We start from the raw sequence: 18085 nt of genomic DNA, 5'->3' as shown, positions 1-18085 counted from the left end.
ATGCCCACCGTCCGCGACGGGAGGCGGGGACGCCCCGCACCCCCGGCCCCGCATCCCCCGGGGGGGGGGGGCGCGGGAGGCTCCAGTGTTGGCGGGCTGTGGGGGGGCCGCGGGAAGGGTCGCAAGGGGAGGGAGGAAGGACAGACAGACGCTTCCCGGACACCCCGCACTCCTCCCTCCCTCCCGCTGCGTCGGAAAAAAACCCAGAGCCAGCTGCCCGGGGAAGAAAGCGGGGCGGGGGGGGGAGGGCAGAGAGCCCGGCACCTCCTTCCACGTCCCGCAGAGGACGGCCGCCACCCTCCCCGCGGCCCCGGGAGAAGGCGCTGCCCCCCAGCTCCCCCCCCCCCAGCCTCCTCGGGGAGCCCGGGAACCCCGCCGGAGGGTCGGGCCGCGCAATTTGTTAGCGGGACCCCCTTCAAAGGGAGCAATAAAGGCACCAGGGAAAATCAAGGCGACGGGAACCGACCGCGGATCCGCGGGCTGTGACACGGGAAGTCCCCCCAGACCTCGGGCTTTCTGCGGATCCTCTCCCTCCGCGGCCAGGCAACAACAAATGGCGAGACCCGGGACCCCGGAGCTGAATAACAGGAAATATGGGCATCTGTCACCCCCCGGGGAGAGGTAAATGGATTAGCGAAAGCAACAAAGGGAAGAAAAAGCCCTTTCAAACGTGCAATTGATTAACAAGTCCCCTCTAATCTGCAGCATCACTGTTGTTTTTTTTTTTTCCTTAAAGACATCATCGCTCTGCTCCCGCACCTCGGAGCAATTAAGTTAAAGTTGGGAGAGGCGGGGGGTGGGGGGAACACACAGCCCGGGACGGGTCACCGCGCCGGCACGGCACGGAGCCCGAGTCGGGGGGCTTCTCGCGTCCGAAGGGCTGACCTCCTCGGTCCCCGGGGGTCGGGCAGGTAACAGGGAGGAAACGGGACCCTCTGAAGCTGGAGAACAGGCGGGAGGAGACCCCGCCGAGCCCCTGCCGGCTGCGAGCGCCACTCGCCCACTCTACTTTACTCCTCGCCCCCCCTTCCCCCTGGTTCCCGCTGGGATTCTGGCAACGCTCAACGGCCCAAATAATAACACATTATTGTAACCCCTCCGAGGGGAGGGCGGGCGGAGCGAGGGAGGAGGCTCCGCTCGTTGCTACCCACCCTCGGCGGCGATAAACCCCCCCCAACTTTTCCTTTGTTTTCTCCTCCTTCTCCCCCCCCGCCCCGGTCACCACCGGCCGGTCTCGGCTGCGCTGAACCGGCCGAGGAGAGCGGCACCGCGACGCGCTCGGGGAAGAAGTTCCAGCGAGCCCCGCTCGGCGCAGCCACCCCCGCCCCCTCGGGGGAAAAAGCCGCAACATCAGGTTTCCATTTTGCCAAGAAGAACCAAAAAAGAGAAAGAAAGAAAGAAAGGAGGGAAGGAAGGAAGGAAGAAGTGACCACCACCAACCACACCGTCGGGGGATGCCGGCTGCCCCGCCGCGGGGGTCCCGCTCCGCTCCTTACCTGAGGCGTGGAGGCGGAGGAGCGAGGCGGCGGCCAGCAGGGCCAGGAGGCGGCCCGCCGCCCCCCGCCGCCCCGCCGTCCCCCGCCGCCGCCCCGCCGCCGCCGCCGCGGGGACCATGCTGCCCGGCCGGCCTGCCGCCGCGGAACAGCGCCCGCCCCTCGGCGGGGTCCGCTGCCGCTGCCGCTGCCGCGGGGGGGTCGGCACCGCCGCGCACTTCTCCTCGGCACCGTCGGCCCAGCCCTGCGCTCCCGCTAACGGACTGTCCCCGACTGGGGGCGGAGGGAGCCGCGCTCCTTTCCCCTCCCTCCTCCTCCTCCTCCTCCTCCTTCCCCAGCATCCCAACGTCACCCAGGACGAGCCCGACACAGGGGAGGGGAGAGGCGCGGAGGGGCTCTGCGCTCCGGCCCCCTCTGCCGGGAGCAGCCCCCCGCGCCCGCCTGTCCCTTCCACCAGCAATAACGCCAGTATTTGATATAAATACGCTTTTCAAAATCCTTTTCAGTTCGTATTTTTTGCCGTTCGACGAAATCGGTACTCTAGGGTAAATGCAGAGCTCGAGCAGGCATCTGTTAACTACGTCGTGTAAACCCCGAGAACACAGTGACACCCGAATATTTGACGTATTTTTAAAGTTCGAATTTAACACCAAATTTAACCAGATTTTTCCGTGAATACAACATTCCTTTTGTTTTAGACTTCATTTCTAAAGATTTGATGCTGAGGAGTGCCAAATATATACAAATCCCTTTTAAGTTCTCATCCAAATCAAGCTCTCAATTCACAACCGTTTCAGTGAAATTCATTTCCATTAAATTTACTTCTTTCTGCGAACAAAGGAAAACGCTACAACACACTCTTTCTTTCTGCTTCTGCACCCCATTTCTTCCCTCTCAGGTCTTCAGTTCCATCTTGAAAATTCTCCTGGCACCTCAGGATGACAAAGGGAGGTCCTGATCCCTCTTTGGCAGGAATGCAGGCCTGGCTGAATTCGGTTCCTCGCCATCACAACAACACATTTTATAATCCCTTTCATAAACATATGAAACCTAATGTAAAAGTAGTGAAGCTCTTTTTTTATAAGCTTAGATTAAAGGCTGCTCCAGACCTTACCTCTTTGATGGTTAGAAACCTACTCCAAATTTCCAGCCTGTATGTATTCATGACCAGTTTATACTCCTTATCTCTTGTGCCACTATTATCCTTTCACGTAAATAGCTTCCTGCTTCCCCTCTCTGTGGTATAAAAGGACCAGAATCACACCTCAGCCTTTGTTTTGTTACACTAAAAAAGCCTACATTTTTTAATTTCCTCTGAAATGATCAGCTCTGCACTCCCTGATCACCCTCACCCTTTTTCCTGCCACTCCGTCTTCCTCCTCTCCCCCCTTGCATTTTTAGTAGTCTGATTTAGTCTTTCTGAAGATGGGTGCCTCCAGCTCAGCATAGTATTGGAGGTGCTTTCTCTAGCAGAACACTTCTAATTCCCTTTCTGTGCTGAAAAGACTGACCGATACATCCTGATAATTACAGCACCTTTCCAGTTACAGACATTCTATGATGTGTCAGAATAGCTACATCCTCTCTTGCTTTGCTGTTTCCAGTGTATACCTAAGAGCAGAGTACTGGGTCAAAATTCTGAGTGTTTGGCCTCGCAAATCCCCCCCGCCTTATTTTTTTTTTTTTTGCATCTCAAGTCATCAGGACCAGTTCTTTCTGTAAGATACTCTGCTCCACCTTTTATCAAAAATGCCTCTCGTCTCTGCATCAGCAAAAAATTTTGGCCGCACAGTGATAATGTGTCCTAAGGCATTTGTGAATACATGTGAACCTATATTAAATACCAGCGATCAATAGCGAAGAGCATCCCTCTACCTAATAGTCTGCCATTTAAAATTTCTCGTTTTCCTCTCATGCCAGCTCGTCGTCCACCTTGCAGTCCATCAAGGAATCCCCGTAAGCGCCATCTTCACCTATAACTTCCGTATAGAGGTGTATCAAATGCTCAACTGAAGTCCAGACGAATGAGATCTAGTACATCCTTTGTTTTGAAAATCACTGAGAGGAAGCTATTAAGATCACCTGATATCATGTCTCTCTAGTAAGTAAGTTTTATTCTCTTCACTTCCACGGTAATTTTTCTTCCAAGCTTTGTTCCAGAGCTTTGTAAATTCCTGAGGGCAAACAACTTTTTCTCACTCTTCATAAATATCATCTGCAGAGCTGAAAAAAGCCATGATCTCTGGGGAAATGGGCAAGATCACACAGCCACATAACGTGGTACCGGAAGCATATGCAGCACGTGAGGTGAGGATGACAAAAAGACTACGTACTCTCCTGCTCCTCTCCAAAATAAAGCTGCTACTTGCCACTGGCTGTAAGTAGTCAGGGCGTTTGTTAATTCACATTTACACGATACTGCACGTCCTTTGGTAGATTACGTAAGAAGGGTTGGGAAAGGAAAGAAAAAAAATTTAGCTAGGCCTGCAGTTAAATGTATTGCTTCTCCTTTCCCCTATTTGTATTTTATTCCACGATTCTGGCAATATCTGCTGTCTGGTTGTGATGATAAGCACACTTCTTATCAGGCGATGGGGTTAGCTTTCTGATGCAGGCAATAGATGAACTCAGTGGCAAGAAGTGTGCCCAAGAAACAGAAGCAGAGACAGTGCTGTGACTTTTACAACAAGTTTAATTGGTTAAAACCTGTAGCAGTTACCTGCCTAAAACCTAACAAGCTCTATGTTCCTCTGAAGCTTATGGTTGCTCAGCTCAGTTTCCTTCCAAACATAATAGGGGATAAAACAGCTTGCATAAATTAGTCAACATTTTGCATAATCCTCTCAAGAAATAATACTTTGCTTTTTTTTCTCTGATGCTCTCAAAAAAATCTCGCAACGTAACCAGGATGTGGATCCAAATAGTTTTTTTAAATTCTCAAATAAATTCATTCATTATCAAAATAAGTTACCAAATTAGCATTTGATAGAAACTTCAGTTGTGAATTATATTTCTGGCTTCACAGGGGAAACTGGTTATGTTATGAAGGCTAAATTACTCGACCAAGCTAGCTATTGAGAATTTAAGTCTCCTTCGTAGCCACAATGATTTTGTCACTGACCACAAAAACTGCCATTTCATATTTCACATTTGCAGAGAGAATCACTTGGCAGGACCGAGGTGAAGTCACTGCAGTGAGGAAACCACAGTACAAATTCTTGCTTTGTGTTGTAGAAAAATATGTACAGCAGGAAAAGAAGCACAGACAACTGCACATTTCTTCTGAGTTGGTTCACCCTACTCGTGTAAGCCATTAGAGTGCTCAGTTGTGTTCTGCAGCATATGGTCCCAAACCGTTTTGTCACTATTTGACAAAGAAAAAGCTGTGCATGTATTTGTTTGCATGACCATATGGTACGTGCCTGATAGGAGTAGTTGAGAGCAATGGGCAAAGCTGGAATTCAGCCTGAACTTACTTGGAAGTCCCTGACAGAATTTGGATAATTCCCTTTGCCATGTGTGTCTGCTTTCATAATAAATATAACAAAAGTAACTTTAAAGAAAATGTGAGATCAGATGGAGTCCAAACTTCACGGTCTTCATGTTCTTATAATCATTCTACAGGCTTACATAGGGTTTAATCAGTGCACTATCTTTATTCAGAAAGTTCATTCCACGCCTGATCTTTCTTTTCCTATGATGAAAGTGGCGCAGAAAACGTTATTGCAAACATTACCTGCATGCTTCACATTTGCAGGATCAGCTCTTGGGCTTGCTTCTACAGTGGTAAAGTACATCCCACACAATTCTGCTATGGGCCAAAACTGGAAAAAGGATTTAGGTATCTAAAATAGGATTCAGATAGGCTTCAGACACTCAAATCCAAATTTGTAACCCAAGAACACAGCTGTTTAATCCTGAACATCTCATTAGCTGTCTTGTGTTTGGTGTAAACATTCCTTGCACACCTGGACATTTATATGTCGCCAGACCTGCCCGCGCCATAGGAACCGAATGCCCAGTTCCACTGAGGTCCAGAAACTTTCCTGGCTCTTGCCAACCTGTGCCTGATTCTGACCACCCAAACTGTTTTTCTTGCTGTCTTCTGAAAAGCACGGCTTGGAAAGAAACTCTGGTGATGGTACTTAGTGTTATGCATTGGTCCAGCAAATACTAGCCTCACGTACGAGGACCTGTGCTCTTGACCTTTCTCAACGTCTAGGCCCTCAAGGAGCAACTTGGCCGCAAGACACTGTGCAGAAGACCGGGACACTCTCTGGCTCTCTTACTGAAGCTGTGCCACCACTGGAGGGAAATAAACGTGAGTCTCAGGATGGAACTGAGAAGGCACAAGGGGAAGCCCAGCTGCGTGACTCGGGCACTGAGCAAGGTCTAGGAAGTCTACGAGACTGGTCACCCTGGTAAATGTTACAGTCAGTGAATCACTGAATAAAACCAAAAATAGTTTTGGAGCAGCCACTCAAATGAAGAACTGCATGTTCACAGTCTACCTGCACATTTCTGATTTTTTTTTTTTTAATGAAACTTGCAACTGTCAAAATAAAAAACAAATCAAAAACACTCATCAGAAAACCTTTTTCTCTACTGGAAGCAAAATAGTATCAGGTTTTGATCCACACATTTAGACTTTTATTTATTATGCTTTAAATATCCATGATAATTATATATATATATATATATAAATAGCCACAATAAATATTTTGAAGGAAATATTTTACCTCCGGAAGGTAAAGCCCATTTCTAAATGGGCTCAGGAGTCATCTCCTGTCTTGCTTGTGTTTCCAGCTCTACACATACAAACATATCAAGCAATATTGCCACAGAAGCCGGCCCAGCACAGAATAAACAGATCTGACGAGTATTCACATCATCAACACTCTTTTACAAAGAGAATCACAAAGGGTATTTCTCATGCCATGAACCACAGCAAACAATGGACAAAGCTTTTCGTTTATTTCTTCGGTTAGGAAGCAGACAGTGCTCACAAAAATAGAGCTGATTCCCTTGACTTGTAAAATCATGGTCACCTGATGGTCTGCAGTGTCTTCAGACCGAAGCCTTATCAATCATCTCAGTCATCAAAACTGAAAGATGGGGAAAGCTGCATCGCTCTTCTTTAACCATTATTCCTACAGGTGAAACAGTTAGAGCATGACTTGTTGAAGATCCGACTCTGAACAGAGAATGGGATTTAGGTTTCTGTTATACAAATTAAAAAAGAACATCAATGTCTGAGGTAATTTAATTTAGAGCTCAACTAATCCTTGAAGTAGTTACAATTACACTAAAGAGTAATCTTGGCATTTAGTCTCTCATACTCAAAAAAATAAAACTGAGGTTCTTCTTTCATGCAATTTTCATTATCATTTGTTGTTAGTCATACTGAAATACTTATGTATGTTTATTTTAATTGTTTATGTCAGCCATCGCCATGGCACTGGAATTCTACAGTTTTGTAAACATCTTGTGAACAATTAAAACTGTAACTATTTAACTTATGTAAACTGCAAAACAAGTTGTAGCTGTCAAGCTGGAGCACCAACATTCAGACATTTGACAGATTGCAAAGTAAAAAAAGGGTGTCTAATGTGCCCTTAACACCCCAAGTTACTTGCTGAGTTTATACAGAACTGTAAATTCGCTGCCCGAGCTCTCAGTACTAGGATATTATGTTGAGTACTGCAGTTTACAAGCCAACACCAAAAATACAACATTCTCTCGGTGAGGCAGACACAGCAACGTTAGTGGATCTAGGGGAATGGTACACTAGGAGAATGGTACACTACGCAAGATAAAAATACAGTTCAATTTCAAAATGCAGCAGATGTTGGCAAGTCACCACAAAACTGCATACTGTTTTATTTTGAAAGGTCATCTTCTGGGCATGAAAGTGTCAGACAAACACTGAACTGAACTGAGAGTTTAGAAGTCAGCACCCAAGGGGTATTGACTACAGAGAATGCTCTCCCAAGAGCCCTGACGTGCACATCAGTGTCTAAAGGACAGTTGTGGGGGAAGTTGGGAGAGGCGGAAGAAAATAAGGTAAGAATTGTTTTGCTTTGGTTTTGTGTGGTTTGGGGTTGTTGTTTTGCTTTGGACTGGGGTTTTGGTGGGTGGTATTTTTGTTGTTGGTTTTGTTTTTTAAAGCAAACCTTAGCTAGAGAACAGGCAGTCTTCAACACTGGCCCATGCAGGTTCAGGGCCAGAAGCAGGAATCAGAAGTTGCATGCTCTGTTCCCAAGAGCACTGAACAGTGGTCCAGATGGGAGACATCTCATTACAACTTGTCAAAAGCGCATCAAAGAATGCCTTGGATTTGGGGGCGGCAGAAAAAAGATGGATGTACTTGAGAAAGATGTAAAATCTGGGAGACAACTAGCAGCAGTCAGCACATACTATTATATCTTGTGCCACAGACACGAAGTTTCTTGCAACTCCTCTGCCTTCGCAGTCGCAAAGCAGCTCCCGAATGGACAACAAACTTAGCCTAGCAGAGGCAGGTTAAACACACTGCTATCCTGCACTAGGGATCAGTCAGGTGGTAAAATGAAATTTCTCTCCTTCCCTCTTCTCCCCCCAAACTTGGGGGTATATATGGCATGCACGCATACAGGAGCAAGAGTGATCGTGAGAAGAACTTCACAAACAGTCACGGGAACATGAATACAACTAAAATCCATTAGGTGCTGCTGTGTTCTGTGGCATGGAGCAGATGAGAGCTGTTGGCTTTCAGCATACATTACCCCATGTCTTCCCTTTGGTCTACAGCACTGAGGAAGATAGCCTGCAACATTTTTTCCCTTCTCTCACCCACAGTCTGAACTTTAAGATTTGTGAAAATAAAACTCAGTGCATTGACGAATATTCAAATATTCGGGGTGCCATAGCTAATAACATACTCTACAGCATTCATAGACAATCGTACTTAAAGAATGGGAACCAGAGTGAGTGACGTGGACTCAAACAGATGTACAAGCATGAATAAAACTGCTTAACACACACATACACAAAACTGCTCAACAGTACAGATAACAGAGACTTCACACTGAGGTACACTAAGCAAGACACGATTACATTGCATGCTACTTTTGAAACATTTTGAAGACTGCATAGAACTTTTCTCCCCAGAGAGATTTGCAAAGCCGATCAGCTGCAAAGAAAGCAGCAACGGATTCCCTGCTCCCACCTGGATAGTTGAGGTACTCTTCTCTTAAAAGCAGCATAGTGCTAGCAAGTAAAATTATTTCAAAATAGACTTTTTTGTTATATAGAATTACAAGTTTGCACTGTGTCTGAATCGGCTGTCAAATGGTTTTGGTCCTGCAGTGTTACTACCTGTTATTTAGCATCTTTTCCTTTGTTTCAGCCTCTCTTTGTCTGTGCACCAGTCCTGTAAATACATGATTTACAGCAAATAGAAAAGCAGATCTGCTCACTTAAAGATGCTCTCTACCAATTCTCATTCCCTTTACGGGGAACTGGAACAATCAGAACAGTTACTCACTATGCAACTACAAAAAGGACTTGGTACCTTTTTTGTCCCTCTTCTAGATCTTCTTTGTTTTTATTGGAGTGTATTTCTGAATATCTGATTATCCTGTCTCTTCTGTGCAGTTGTGTTCTTGATGTTCTACAAGTAGAAAAACCTAATCTAAATATATTTTTCCCTTTACAATCTTATTATCATCCCTTTCATATTTTTTCTTTCATTCACAAAAAAAGACACAACAGGATTAGAGACTAGCAATAATTAGAAAAACGATTCATGTTTTGTCTTCAGTTTAAATTGCAAGCTTAACCTGATCTGCCAAGGGAGATAGGTAATTGCCTCAACCTAGGGGCAGATTAGATAACTCTCCTGAATGAAAAGGTCTTATCTCCGTACACAACACAGGGAGAAGAAAAGGGGCTGAAGGCAAGTAAGTTGTTTCACCTTTTATTAGAGAATCAACGTTTTTCTACCTGGTTGGCTACTTTGGTGGCACCATTTCACTTCAGCGATTGTGAGAATATACTTCCTGGTTTAAGTTTATGCAACTGGAGTTCTGCCTAACCTGAGGCTGTGCTGATGGGGATCAGTACCCCTGGCATGAGTCTGGCATCGGTCAGCATTCCCCACTTTGAGCAAACAGGTAAGGATGGATTACCAGGTCGGTCACTACTGTTGTCCCCTAACAGCTGTAATTTGACCAAGATCAAACAGGAGAGAAAACTTACTTTGCTTCCTATATTGTTCAGAAATTGCTGAGCCACAGGTTTTGATGGAGGTTTATCTCACTTGCAGAACATTAGCTACTGCTGCGCTACACAAGTGTCTACCTGCCTAGGTGAAAGCCACTTAAATGAACACTTCTCGATATCTTTCTTTCCCAACCAACCATAGCAGCAGCAGCAGTCAACTTCTTGCAACAAATCTGTAACTATACTAAATAGCACAGTTAAATGAGATGCAGATGCTCTGAGCTATTGCATAGACTTGATATCGCTGAGACACCAGTGTCATTTTTGTGGAGAAGAGTTCATCTAAAAGGCCCCAGCATGTGCCAATTGCTGCCTTGTGCTAACGTTATGCAATGCTGGCCCAGCAAAACTCAGACCCTGAGCACAACTGTCCTCTGTCAGGTTCTCAGAAACTACTGAGCAGCATGGGAATCAACCAGGCTAAGAAAAATAGGAAGTGGAGAAACGGGACAGCTCATTCCAGCTCCGAGCTGAAGCCCTCTGGGAACATCAAGGATAAATGGGAACAGTCTGAACAGCACTTTTTTGCTTGCATGTAAGTTGTGGATAATAGGGAAAGCAAAGACAATGGAAGCTAATATTACTTCTTTGTGTAGTTCGTTCTGAAGTACTGAATATTTAATAGCGGTTAGGTCAGACAAGAAGACATAGACTGATTTGGCAGAAAAGCTGCTGTTTAGTCTGTAACATAAAACGTATGAAGGTGGTCTATTTAAACTTTGCATTTCTACATTTGTGTAGCTTTTAATTCAACAGGAGGAGGGAAAAGACAGCATAGATAATTGTACTTTTGAAAGGTCAGGAAAGGAATCAGGAGACTATTGTTGTACAGTGACTTACAGTGTGCAGGGCTTTTCCCACTGAAACAAACCTGAGTGGAGCAGACTGCTTCTGAGCCATACATGGCACTAGAAATAAAAACAACTAAATAAATACATCTGGGTGGAAGAAACTATGAGAAACAATATTTTCCATTGTAAAATGGGGGAGGGAGCGGAACTGGAATATTTTTAGCAGAGCTGTTGCCATTGGGGCTGAATGTGAAACCTATAGCTTGCCATGCATGTTAACCTCATTGAGGAAGTTTCTTTGTGAACAAGAGCTTGAGCTTCTAAAATATGGAAATTGTGTACTGGGTATATACATATTTTATTAATGATGTACCACAAACATGGTTTCATACTCATGTGTCTGCATTATTGAACTAAAAAACTTTACGAGATCTTCTAATGCAACCTACCACCGGTATCCCAAAGCCACAATTTTTTTCCCTTTTGTTTAAATTCTTTGGAAACAACACCATTAAATTAAAAGAAGAAGACAGAGTTAACAGTGCAATATGGAGAAGACAACTTAGAACAGAGTTCTGCATATATTCTTTCTACTTCCAGATTCTGTTTACATTTGCAATTTCATAAAATTATCTGTTATGGTATTCTCAGGCAATAAAATTGCAACAAAAATTTAGCCAAAACACAAGTATATTCCCCATATACAACATGACCGAGTTAATGTTAATGCTACTCTTCGAAATTTAGCTTTTGCTGTTTACACCTTCAGCGTTTTAAATAGCAGAAAAGAAGGAACAGTTGCTAAGAATTCCAGGCCAATGCCTAAAAAAAAATCTTGCCTTTAGCATTGATAATAACACCAAAGGACTGTGATGCTTAAGACCTTGAAGTTAGCCTGCCTATTACCTACAGTAAACTCCACAGGGTTAATTTTGTTTATTTAGTAGTACATAAGGTCAAGGTGACTTCTAGGACTACTTGAAGCCATAGCCTTTTCAGCTTTCATTACCATTAGTGGGAATCACATTCATGCATCAGTGGCAGGATAAACTCTAAAAGAATCCATTTTAAAATAAAAAAACAGATTTAAAGACAGATTTCTATCAGTGCATTTTACATGACTATGCAAGGATTTTGGTTTGATCCACACTCAGCAGGAGTGCCTGTTATTTAAACCATGTGGTATCCGCTTGGTATGCAGGGTATAATACTGCTGCTGTCAGCATTTGCTTTAAAATCTGATGCAATATATTACAAAGAAGATTTGAACAATCATAACTAAAATTTGTTGGGAAGACTTGAAACAAAGGATTGAATGAAGTTGAAAACTTATGGAAACAATAAAATCTGAAATGTTATAAAAAGAAACTTGGTATCCACATGGGAACTATTCTACAACCTTCTTGGCAAATTTCAATCAGACATGCCGAACAAAAGTAATGTAACTAACTTCAATATAAACAAAAACATGCATACCTTCCAAGAAAGGGATTAAACATTACTGTTAACATTTTTTAGGACTACCATATATAGGAACACGTGGTGCAATCTGGTGGCACTGAACTTAGAGAAAAATGCATAGACAATTAGCAGAATAGTTTCCAATACTTACCCGTTTATCAAGTCATCTTTCACTGCTTTCGACTGTGAAGACTATATTTACATTAAGACTTACACAATGCAATTCTACGAGTTTTACTCCATCTAGCTTTATTTGGTCTTATTAAACCTCAGGAGAGACTTTTCTGTCCAAAAGACAGACACTGATAACCATAAAATGCACAACCTGACATATTTAAACTTACTTAAATTTTTACTATCAGTGTTGCTCCAATTCAGTATTTACACAGGTCTGTCAGAAGTTATGAAAGAGTTCAGATGAAACAGTTGTTTCCCAAAGAGATCTAAAGCTTTACTGTAAATTACACAGCACAGAGGTGGAAGACACAGGACTTGAAAACAGAGATTTGCCTCATAGTAAATACATTGTACTACACGACTTACTGGTTCGGAGGTTTTCAAAGTCTTATGGAAACGCGAATATGTGCAACCCGAAGTTAAAGAAGTTGTGTTAACAACTTCTTAGAGGTGAAGAAACTAGAACCACGGGGAGATGGACCTAAATTTTATAGAAATTGTGACACATTGAAAAATAAAACCTGCATCTCAGATAAGGATGTGAAAACTCATACCACTTTGACTTTCAGTTTTATGCTTCAGAAAACTGGCCTTCACCTACAGGAAGAAATCCTTCCTTTTCTACTCAAGCAGCGGTCTTCTCTGCCAAATTTTACTTGCATTACTGCTAACATCTTGAGAGCTAAAAAGTGATGTGGAAACCTAAGAGCACACCTTAGTACACAACATACAATGTTTCCAAACATGGAAAGAACTACAAAAAGGATATTTCAGATAGTAAATGCATTTTGCATTATTTATAGTGACATGAAGTAAAGGAAATGAGACCAGCACTACAGGATTTGACTGTTAATGTTGTTTGGTGTTGAGTCCTTTTTCATGTTTAAGATCATCAAGATCTTAAGAAACAGAAAGGATAGAGTTTATCCTGCCACTGATGCATGAGGTAAAACTGTCTTTCTCCCTGGTGTTCTCAAGTCTGCTGCAGACAGCAATCTGATAACAAGTTCCTGGGCAGACAGACCTTGATCCAGTGTGGTTAGTCTTTTATTAACTGTGTTCAGCAGAAGTTTTCCAGTATCAGCAAGACTAGACTCTACACCAATTATTGATACGTACTTGATTCTGATTCAGAACAGATTACAGGGCCTTTTGAGATCCTTTCCAAGATAATTTATTTTAAAAACAGCGAGATGAGTATCATTGTTAATAAATAAAGTATTAAAAAAAATCATCTGGCCACACTTAAAGGTCAAATTCTACCATGACAGACAAGTGTTTTTCATTGACGTAAACACACACTGAAGTATCACAATTTGTTTATGAAGATGAATACAACAAAGTTGAGACCGAAGTGAGGACTTACTTAGACAATACAGACTTTTTTTTTGCTGTTATAGTCAGTGTTATTTTTCAGAGCATAGATTCTATCACAAATAATGAATATCATTTTTTTTTAAGGCACATTTTAGTGTTAATCAAGGATAAAAGTTCTGGTGACAGTATGCTCAATTGTTTTGCTGGCAGGAATATATCTCAATAGTGCTTTTGTCACTTTATCCCACTGATTGGCATGCACTTATTTCTTCTTCTTTTTGGCTTCAATATAGGCACTTGTACTTGCCAAGTCTGTGGTATAACTCTATGGAGAAGTACACAAAAGGAATACATTGAAATAGAAAACTCAAGTATTTTCCTCAGTTTAACCAATGACAAGGATTCTACAGAACCTTTTCAATTTCAGTTTTCGACTCTCCCTCCCATTTGTATAGATTATTTATCATTTTTAAGAAAGAAAAAATGGTTTGTTAAAAAGTAGTGATGGAGCACAAGAAGAAAGCAACAACGCATGAAGAGTAAACTCAACTGTGCTTCATGCAATGCTTCATTGTCAGCTTAGGAGCCAGCTTGCAAAGCTCAAAAGGACCAGAAAGATGTGGGGATTTTGGACTTTCTCTGAAGAAATATTTCCCCCACCTGCTGTATACTTAGACCACTTACGTAATATAGCAGGCATTTATGTTTGTGTTAGACAGACAGATGGTGGTATTAGAGCACAAAGTTTCTTAAAAAGCAAGGTTGTAGGGACTTTATTGGTGCAAAGCACAGAACCAACCATCAGACAGGGTACCAGAATGCATAGGTCACCTGTGTTTCTGGCAGTAGCTTTCTAGTCTTTTTGACTATTGATCAGTGTACCACCATAGGGTAAGAAAGGTGTCCAAACTGTTCTCACTGTAAGACAACATGTGCAACAGCAGCCACTGAGTTTAATGATACAGCCTCCATAAGGGCCCATTACTGTCTAGAACTACAATCCAGTCAAATGCTACACGCAAATAAAATTTTTATTATGTGAACAGAATATTCCTAAAAAATGTAAAACTTGCCTCATCTCAGTTATCCATTCTGCACTAGTAACACACTTTCTCCCATTTCTTTGCTGTCATGGACCTATGCCATCAGTTTTTTCCCTAGTACATGACACCTCATATTTCAGTACATAATTCTTTGTATCCCAGCCCTCAGTATTCCATTGTCATTTCTGATGACCACAATAAATCACCTAGGGATAACTGTTGCACCCAGAGGAGGATGAAATTTGAGGTCCAATTTCAAAGTCTAAGTATTTCAGAATACCAGTTTGATGAGCCTGGGCAGGGAGTTCAGAGTGGAGAGACCTATATCCAGAGGGATTCTGAGGGCACGTGCAGTGCACTGGTTGAATCTCCACCTTAACAATACTGTAGTCAGATAGGTACTGTACATTCCCAAACACTAGCACCAAGCGCAAATCTCCAAAAAAGTGCAGAAGTCAGTACTGGGCACACATTGTCTACTAACGTGATCTATGTGTACCTCAATGCTGCCATAATGTAGCGTTTAACATTACAGACCTTCTTTCAATTCAGGGGCCTCAGAAGCTGGCATGGTGGTGGCAGAAGTTGTTCTTTAGGTTTTTTTAAATCACAAAGACTGGGAAAAAACTACAATTGAAGCCATAGTTTGGGTATAAATAATGACTCAGACAACTGGTTTTTATTTTCATTTTTGTTTTCACTGACTGTGAATGTAAATTTAACTTCAGTGCTATTGTGCTTTGTTCTCCTCTCTGTGAAAATGTGTTCTGCATTAAATCACATGGATAAACTAGAACAGCTCCAAATATTGCCCTTCAGCTTTTGTATAACACAAGAGCCAAGAAAAGATAGAGAATGTGGTTTTATGACCAACAGATGGTGTAACTGGTATCATAGATGTTTTTATGTCAGGAGGTCGTAGGTTCAGCCTCCATCTGGAGCGTTCTCAGATCTGCTGTGTAACTAAATAATTAAAGAAGCTATATTGGGCCAAAAACACAACCACCTGCCTGAGGGTAAAAGTATTGCTTTCTTGATCTAGCTCTTACAGTATAGTTGCCTCCCATATTACAGTTCTCATGGCAGCCAGTGCAGCAGCTAACACCAACAGGATTCAACAGAATATTCAACACCAATTTGCTTATATCCTTCAAGATTCTCCATAACTCCTGATGCATGTCAGAAAAGAAAGTCTAGTTTTGCTTACTTGAGTGAAAAGCTATTCTAACTCTGACTGATAAATAATTGCAACAGGCCAAAACCCAAGGAAAAGGAAACAAGTACGCTGGGTCGACCTTTAGAGATTCAGCATTGGTCAGCTGGCCAAGATGGCTCACATCTCCCCATCAGAATTAGACACATTTGTATTCTGCTAGTAAAAAGCAACGTTAATACTCCACACAAATGGTCGTAGCTACAGTTCCTGAATTACAATCAGAATACTAACAAAAATGCTCGAATCCTATAGTATTAGGGTTATATATGGTATACCTGGCTAAAAGGGTGTACAGACAGACCAAACCTAGTAATTTATGCACATAACAAGGTCACCAGTTTACTTCCCTCATGGGACAAGTATTAGCAGTAATAAATGCACAAAGTCAGTGAAACCGTGACTTCAGTGGAAACCAAAACTCTCACTTCCATGAGGCAGGATTCTACATACTCTTAGTATTATCATTATGTGGGTGCAGCAAACTTGCCTGGGATACCTCATGAATTAAGTGCTCTCTATAGCAGTGGTGCCAGAGAGCTTACCTGGCTAACACCGGAAACGACTAAAATGTTTCTTTCTAATAAAACATCCCATGCAAATTACCGTAGTTTCATACATTTCTGCAACAAAGCATCCTATTATTGTTTGCAAACTATGGATAGCAGTACTCCTATGCCAGACAGAAACAGTGGTCCAAGATCTGAACTTTAACAATAACGACACAGGTATGAGTCAAATGCTTTCCATTTCATGTACTTGTACAAAAAGAACAGTAAAGTCGAACTCTTTCAGAATGTCAGAACTCTCCTTATATAGTGTTTTAAGGATTCTCCCATGCTAATGAAAAACTTGGTATTTATTAGTACATTAAAATGTTTTAACACAAATTCAAAGCTAATGTTACATAGACTGGTTTATTTTCAAAATCTAAACCAAACCCCATAATTTTCAGTGAACACAAATATGAAGAAAACAACATGTGATCTCATTACTAGCTTTAAAAGTTTCTCTTTCCCCATGTGACTGAATGGACAGCCTGCTAGATGTCTGCACTCGCTGAAGAATTCTCTGGCAAACCTACACATCTGAGGCCAAGCTTCAAAATCAGAAATTTCAGCTGCTGATATGCTGCAAGGTGATGTACTTATTTTTGCGGTTCCATAAACAACATATACATATATATATGTCTTCAGAAAGCAGTTGCATATTAATGGCAGGTGAAGTTTTAACTGTACTTTTTTCAATGCTAAACATGTTTTTGCCTAAGGTGTCATTCGTATTACATGTATTTACTGTATGTAAATGTAAATGTATTATAAGGAAAACTTGAGATACAAATAAGAAAAAGAAGGTGCATTTTCTCTCTCATATACACAAAAAAATATGCATATCCATTTATTTTTACCTACCAGAAGCAGTGAAATATTTTCCTTTAACCAAGGAAACATATTCTTTCTGCTGCAGAGCACTTTTCCTCATTGCATGTACTATGGGAAGGATAACAAACACCACATCAGTGTAATAACATATATTTCCATTCCTGTCATTTCTGAATAGTTAAGACATTTCAAGTGGATGCAGGATTTATGAAAATGAATAATCTTAGCTGACCACACCAAAATATGTATACTAGCTGCCAAGCATATTGCCTAGATGTCCAAGAGCCTCTAAGTGGGAAACATCATCAACATAGTCTTTCAGCAGCCAAGAAAACAAGTTTGTGAATTTAAGTACTTCTGTGTGAATTCATGTAGCCTATCTTCATGGGTATATTATGTCCCTTGATTACTGCTCAGGAACATTGCACAGTTTCATGTGGTTCTTGGAAAAAATCCATACTGAAAATATTTTAGAAAAATGAACATGCAGAGAACTGCAAGTAATAAGGAGATCATACATCCTGAGACTGTTGTGAAACACAGCATGATGCTCCTATGCTATCTGAGAAACCTAGCTTGCTTTTGCATGAACTTCAGGAAATATTTCATAATGTCAAGGCAGTGGATAATTTCACAAGAAAAGGGATAACGAGAAGACAGGAGCCACACCTGGATCTTCTAAGCAAACTTGAAAATTAACCCCCTTTCACCTCTAGGTTCTCTGGGTAAGCACATGAGCACTTAAAAGTTGTCCATTGGTCTAGATGTTGCTGCTCCAGTGTCATCTGTAACACTTATTTCAAATTTCTCTCTTTGCCATTAATGCCCAGCAAAAGCAATGCTGTGATGTCTGTAAGGATTAAGAGATCAGGATTAATCAGTGGCTTTTTGGGCTGTTCTGTTGAATAGAGATGCAACAGCTAGAACGGAGTCTGCTTCCACTGTG

General features: G+C 42.2%; 1 long non-coding RNA gene across 2 annotated transcripts; it reads left to right on the top strand.

Annotated features, from left to right (window-relative positions):
- The first annotated feature begins 317 nt into the window (after window positions 1-317).
- LOC142358956 (uncharacterized) lies at window positions 318-5941 on the top strand. 2 transcript variants are annotated; one of them, XR_012761979.1, is made up of 3 exons: window positions 318-621; window positions 3414-3594; window positions 5716-5941. It is a non-coding gene; the product is annotated as an uncharacterized LOC142358956 (long non-coding RNA). The 2 variants fall into 2 exon arrangements; XR_012761978.1 differs by lacking the exon at window positions 5716-5941 and adding an exon at window positions 3715-3795.
- The last annotated feature ends 12144 nt before the right edge of the window (window positions 5942-18085 follow it).

This window comes from Opisthocomus hoazin, chromosome Z (assembly GCF_030867145.1).
Source record: "Opisthocomus hoazin isolate bOpiHoa1 chromosome Z, bOpiHoa1.hap1, whole genome shotgun sequence".
Taxonomy (NCBI): domain Eukaryota; kingdom Metazoa; phylum Chordata; class Aves; order Opisthocomiformes; family Opisthocomidae; genus Opisthocomus; species Opisthocomus hoazin.
This window is presented reverse-complemented; position numbering and strand designations above follow the sequence as displayed.